Source organism: Megalopta genalis, unplaced genomic scaffold (genome assembly GCF_051020955.1).
Source record: "Megalopta genalis isolate 19385.01 unplaced genomic scaffold, iyMegGena1_principal scaffold1032, whole genome shotgun sequence".
NCBI lineage: Eukaryota > Metazoa > Arthropoda > Insecta > Hymenoptera > Halictidae > Megalopta > Megalopta genalis.
Genome location: NW_027477101.1, coordinates 72,501 through 80,000, shown reverse-complemented (window position 1 = coordinate 80,000; position 7,500 = coordinate 72,501).

The following is a 7,500-nucleotide window of genomic DNA, read 5'->3' as shown; positions in this document are numbered from 1 at the left end:
TCTCCATTATCCGAACGAAAGCAATACGCCGTTGGTACTTGGTTATAAAATTTTCATTACAAGATAGAAAGCAATATGCCGCTGGTTATATTAATGTAATCTTATGGAAAGCATTACGCCGCTGGAACTTTGACCATTGCAATAATCGATCGGAAGCTATACACAGCAAGGAATACGAATATTATACCAAGAGATCGAAAACAATACGCTGTTCGGACGTTTTGACTAGCTGTCGCACAGTGCAGACGCGCCGACCCGTCGCTCCGCATTTCGAGCGCAATTTCAGTGGTTTTTCAGTTCAGAAAATTACAGAGAGTGTTTGGTTGTGTTGCAGGAGTCAAACTGAATGATTTGATGCATAAAGTTTAATTAAACTCCCAATAGTTTGCCGGGAAACATCGATTATTCCGATCTAGAAAGAGACAGAGACAGTCGATCCGCGTTATGATAAATATTTCAAGGTTCCCGATTCCACAAAATTATAAAAAGTATACGGCTGTGTAGCGGGGATCAAAACGAGTAATTTCATGTATAAAGTTTAATTAAACTCCCAATAGTTTGCCGGGAAACATCGATTCTTCCGATCTAGAAAGAGACAGAGACAGTCGATCCGCGTTATGATAAATATTTCGAGGTTCCCGATTCCACAAAATTATAAAAAGTATACGGCTGTGTAGCGGGGATCAGAACGAGTAATTTCATGTATAAAGTTTAATTAATCTCCCAATAGTTTGCCGGGAAACATCGATTCTTCCGATCTAGAAAGAGACAGAGACAGTCGATCCGCGTTATGATAAATATTTCGAGGTTCCCGATTCCACAAATTTATAAAAAGTTTACGGCTGTGTAGCGGGGATCAGAACGAGTAATTTCATGTATAAAGTTTAATTAAACTCCCAATAGTTTTCCGGGAAACATCGATTCTTCCGATCTAGAAAGAGACAGAGACAGTCGATCCGCGTTATGATAAATATTTCGAGGTTCCCGATTCCACAAAATTATAAAAAGTATACGGCTGTGTAGCGGGGATCAGAACGAGTAATTTCATGTATAAAGTTTAATTAAACTCCCAATAGTTTGCCGGGAAACATCGATTCTTCCGATCTAGAAAGAGACAGAGACAGTCGATCCGCGTTATGATAAATATTTCAAGGTTCCCGATTCCACAAAATTATAAAAAGTATACGGCTGTGTAGCGGGGATCAGAACGAGTAATTTCATGTATAAAGTTTAATTAAACTCCCAATAGTTTTCCGGGAAACATCGATTCTTCCGATCTAGAAAGAGACAGAGACAGTCGATCCGCGTTATGATAAATATTTCGAGGTTCCCGATTCCACAAATTTATAAAAAGTTTACGGCTGTGTAGCGGGGATCAGAACGAGTAATTTCATGTATAAAGTTTAATTAAACTCCCAATAGTTTTCCGGGAAACATCGATTCTTCCGATCTAGAAAGAGACAGAGACAGTCGATCCGCGTTATGATAAATATTTCGAGGTTCCCGATTCCACAAAATTATAAAAAGTATACGGCTGTGTAGCGGGGATCAGAACGAGTAATTTCATGTATAAAGTTTAATTAAACTCCCAATAGTTTGCCGGGAAACATCGATTCTTCCGATCTAGAAAGAGACAGAGACAGTCGATCCGCGTTATGATAAATATTTCAAGGTTCCCGATTCCACAAAATTATAAAAAGTATACGGCTGTGTAGCGGGGATCAGAACGAGTAATTTCATGTATAAAGTTTAATTAAACTCCCAATAGTTTTCCGGGAAACATCGATTCTTCCGATCTAGAAAGAGACAGAGACAGTCGATCCGCGTTATGATAAATATTTCGAGGTTCCCGATTCCACAAATTTATAAAAAGTTTACGGCTGTGTAGCGGGGATCAGAACGAGTAATTTCATGTATAAAGTTTAATTAAACTCCCAATAGTTTGCCGGGAAACATCGATTCTTCCGATCTAGAAAGAGACAGAGACAGTCGATCCGCGTTATGATAAATATTTCAAGGTTCCCGATTCCACAAAATTATAAAAAGTATACGGCTGTGTAGCGGGGATCAAAACGAGTAATTTCATGTATAAAGTTTAATTAATCTCCCAATAGTTTGCCGGGAAACATCGATTCTTCCGATCTAGAAAGAGACAGAGACAGTCGATCCGCGTTATGATAAATATTTCGAGGTTCCCGATTCCACAAATTTATAAAAAGTTTACGGCTGTGTAGCGGGGATCAGAACGAGTAATTTCATGTATAAAGTTTAATTAAACTCCCAATAGTTTGCCGGGAAACATCGATTCTTCCGATCTAGAAAGAGACAGAGACAGTCGATCCGCGTTATGATAAATATTTCAAGGTTCCCGATTCCACAAAATTATAAAAAGTATACGGCTGTGTAGCGGGGATCAAAACGAGTAATTTCATGTATAAAGTTTAATTAAACTTCCAATAGTTTGTCGGGAAACATCGATAGTTCGATCGCGCGAGAGAGACAGAGAAACGAACAGACTTCTTTTCGATTTACGGCTAAAATAAATTTTTCTAATTTTTTTCAATAACATATTCTTGCTTAGATAACTTTTTTACATAGGGATTAAGCATTTAGAACGATACATTGTTTAAAATAAGGGCACTTTACTCTTGACATTTTACGGTTTTTTCAATTTTCTGAAAAATCCTATCATTAGATTTTTTTAAAAATACGATATTCTTGCTTAACTAACGTTTCTACATAGGGATTAAGCATTTAGAACGAAATCTAATGTCAGAAAATGGCACTTTACTCTTGACATTTTTCGGTTTTTTCAATTTTCTGGGAAATCCTATCATTAGATTTTTTTAAAAATACGATATTCTTGCTTAACTAACGTTTTTACATAGGGATTAAGCATTTAGAACGAAATCTAATGTAGGAAAATGGTACTTTACCCTTGATCGGTACGTTGGGACTTTGAAAATATTCGGGCGTTCCAATCGCTCGTCTGTTGCATCATAGCGCGTCTCGGCGCAATCGACCGATTCGCTCGATCCATTATTTTCGATTTACGGCTAAAATAAATTTTTCTAATTTTTTTCAATAACATATTCCTGCTTAAATAACTTTTTTACATAGGGATTAAGCATTTAGAACGATACATTGTTTAAAATAAGGGCACTTTACTCTTGACATTTTACGGTTTTTTCAATTTTCTGAAAAATCCTATCATTAGATTTTTTTAAAAATACGATATTCTTGCTTAACTAACGTTTCTACATAGGGATTAAGCATTTAGAACGAAATCTAATGTCAGAAAATGGCACTTTACTCTTGACATTTTTCGGTTTTTTCAATTTTCTGGAAAATCCTATCATTAGATTTTTTTAAAAATACGATATTCTTGCTTAACTAACGTTTTTACATAGGGATTAAGCATTTAGAACGAAATCTAATGTAGGAAAATGGTACTTTACTCTTGATCGGTACGTTGGGACTTTGAAAATATTCGGGCGTACGCGGCGCGCTCGGCGCTTCGAACAGCTCCGGTGTCCCCATTATTTTCGATTTACGGCTAAAATAAATTTTTCTAATTTTTTTCAATAACATATTCCTGCTAAAATAACTTTTTTACATAGGGATTAAGCATTTAGAACGATACATTGTTTAAAATAAGGGCACTTTACTCTTGACATTTTACGGTTTTTTCAATTTTCTGAAAAATCCTATCATTAGATTTTTTTAAAAATACGATATTCTTGCTTAACTAACGTTTCTACATAGGGATTAAGCATTTAGAACGAAATCTAATGTCAGAAAATGGCACTTTACTCTTGACATTTTTCGGTTTTTTCAATTTTCTGGGAAATCCTATCATTAGATTTTTTTAAAAATACGATATTCTTGCTTAACTAACGTTTTTACATAGGGATTAAGCATTTAGAACGAAATCTAATGTAGGAAAATGGTACTTTACTCTTGATCGGTACGTTGGGACTTTGAAAATATTCGGGCGTTCCAATCGCTCGTCTGTTGCATCATAGCGCGTCTCGGCGCAATCGACCGATTCGCTCGATCCATTATTTTCGATTTACGGCTAAAATAAATTTTTCTAATTTTTTTCAATAACATATTCCTGCTTAAATAACTTTTTTACATAGGGATTAAGCATTTAGAACGATACATTGTTTAAAGTAAGGGCACTTTACTCTTGACATTTTACGGTTTTTTCAATTTTCTGAAAAATCCTATCATTAGATTTTTTTAAAAATACGATATTCTTGCTTAACTAACGTTTCTACATAGGGATTAAGCATTTAGAACGAAATCTAATGTCAGAAAATGGCACTTTACTCTTGACATTTTTCGGTTTTTTCAATTTTCTGGGAAATCCTATCATTAGATTTTTTTAAAAATACGATATTCTTGCTTAACTAACGTTTTTACATAGGGATTAAGCATTTAGAACGAAATCTAATGTAGGAAAATGGTACTTTACTCTTGATCGGTACGTTGGGACTTTGAAAATATTCGGGCGTTCCAATCGCTCGTCTGTTGCATCATAGCGCGTCTCGGCGCAATCGACCGATTCGCTCGATCCATTATTTTCGATTTACGGCTAAAATAAATTTTTCTAATTTTTTTCAATAACATATTCCTGCTTAAATAACTTTTTTACATAGGGATTAAGCATTTAGAACGATACATTGTTTAAAATAAGGGCACTTTACTCTTGACATTTTACGGTTTTTTCAATTTTCTGAAAAATCCTATCATTAGATTTTTTTAAAAATACGATATTCTTGCTTAACTAACGTTTCTACATAGGGATTAAGCATTTAGAACGAAATCTAATGTCAGAAAATGGCACTTTACTCTTGACATTTTTCGGTTTTTTCAATTTTCTGGAAAATCCTATCATTAGATTTTTTTAAAAATACGATATTCTTGCTTAACTAACGTTTTTACATAGGGATTAAGCATTTAGAACGAAATCTAATGTAGGAAAATGGTACTTTACTCTTGATCGGTACGTTGGGACTTTGAAAATATTCGGGCGTACGCGGCGCGCTCGGCGCTTCGAACAGCTCCGGTGTCCCCATTATTTTCGATTTACGGCTAAAATAAATTTTTCTAATTTTTTTCAATAACATATTCCTGCTAAAATAACTTTTTTACATAGGGATTAAGCATTTAGAACGATACATTGTTTAAAATAAGGGCACTTTACTCTTGACATTTTACGGTTTTTTCAATTTTCTGAAAAATCCTATCATTAGATTTTTTTAAAAATACGATATTCTTGCTTAACTAACGTTTCTACATAGGGATTAAGCATTTAGAACGAAATCTAATGTCAGAAAATGGCACTTTACTCTTGACATTTTTCGGTTTTTTCAATTTTCTGGAAAATCCTATCATTAGATTTTTTTAAAAATACGATATTCTTGCTTAACTAACGTTTTTACATAGGGATTAAGCATTTAGAACGAAATCTAATGTAGGAAAATGGTACTTTACTCTTGATCGGTACGTTGGGACTTTGAAAATATTCGGGCGTACGCGGCGCGCTCGGCGCTTCGAACAGCTCCGGTGTCCCCATTATTTTCGATTTACGGCTAAAATAAATTTTTCTAATTTTTTTCAATGACATATTCCTGCTAAAATAACTTTTTTACATAGGGATTAAGCATTTAGAACGATACATTGTTTAAAATAAGGGCACTTTACTCTTGACATTTTACGGTTTTTTCAATTTTCTGAAAAATCCTATCATTAGATTTTTTTAAAAATACGATATTCTTGCTTAACTAACGTTTCTACATAGGGATTAAGCATTTAGAACGAAATCTAATGTCAGAAAATGGCACTTTACTCTTGACATTTTTCGGTTTTTTCAATTTTCTGGAAAATCCTATCATTAGATTTTTTTAAAAATACGATATTCTTGCTTAACTAACGTTTTTACATAGGGATTAAGCATTTAGAACGAAATCTAATGTAGGAAAATGGTACTTTACTCTTGATCGGTACGTTGGGACTTAGAAAATATTCGGCCGTACGCGGCGCGTCTCGGCGCTTCGAACAGCTCCGGTGTCCCCATTATTTTCGATTTACGGCTAAAATAAATTTTTCTAATTTTTTTCAATTACATATTCTTGCTTAGATAACTTTTTTACATAGGGATTAAGCATTTAGAACGACATATTGTTTAAAATAATGGTACTTTACTCTTGTGATTTTTCGGTTTTTTTTGATTATTTTGAAAAATAAATTTTTGTAATTTTTTTAAATACGATATTCGTGATCAGTGAACGATTTCACATATGGATTAAGCATTTAGAATCGTGCGGAAGCGTTATTAAAAAAGTTTACTCGATGCGATGGGACTTTGAAAAGTTTGTGAAAATTTTCATATTGGGAAAAAATGTGTAATTTTTTGTCTAGTTTACGGTAATGTAATTTATTTTAATGTTTACTATAAATTTTTTTTTCGTTCGTTCACGCGCTATGTTACAACAGCACGGCCGGGCGGTCTGTTGCCGCGGCGGTTTACACTCATAAGCGCGCGTGCTATTCGGCCGGCGGCGCCGGCGTCCTTGCCGGCCGTTCGGTATCTATAAGAGATACACGGTCCGTGCGAGGCGGACGGAGCAGAGCGGGTTTTGGGCCAATTCTACGATCTCGGTCGAGAAGCTGTCTCAGAGCTCCTTCGGGGCTTCGGTCCTGACTGTTTCGTGCCGTTTACGTTACGGACTTTTCTCCACACAGCGTGGCCACGGGTCGGTGTCTTTGACCGAATGGCCCATATGTGGCAAGCCCTACGGGGTTGGTTACCCGTATGCACTTTGTATGTATACTCGTACTCACTGAGCAATCGACTCTTCTGTCCGAGCGATGGAAAAATTTTTTAAAATGCATCTGTAAGATTTGGAAGCAAATCGTACCAATTGAAAACTGTGGCTAAAATGAATAGCCCAGTGGAGAGAGAAAACTATCAAAAAACTGATTTTTTAAATCAAGAGGTGTCAGAAATCGAAATGCCTAGCGCGAGCGGAAGAACACGCTTTCTCGCCAGTCCAGCATGTGTCCTGTCCGTTCTTCCTCGGCTTGCCGATTTTGCCCAGATCAGAGGTTTCGTGCTTCCGGCGGTCAGAAGATCAGCGTGAGCGTACGCGCTTCCACGACTATGGCATCACCCATGTACTTTTTCCTTTGAATATATTTGAGTACATAAAAAATATTAAAACATATAGAGAGAACTGTGTCTTGGATCTTAAAAATTTGTCAATAGCGATGATATATTATTACTTAATTTGAAGTATTTGTACGTTTTAGCTGGGACGTACATTTATCTTACAAGATGTTAATAGCGAGACTCTTGAAGATAAAATTATCTTGTGATTTTATGAAGGCAAAGATAGAAACGTACGAAGCTGGCGTACGTAGAAAAATGTGATTTTATGATAGAACAAAAATATAATACGTACGTTTTTGGGCGTACGGTAAAATATCTGT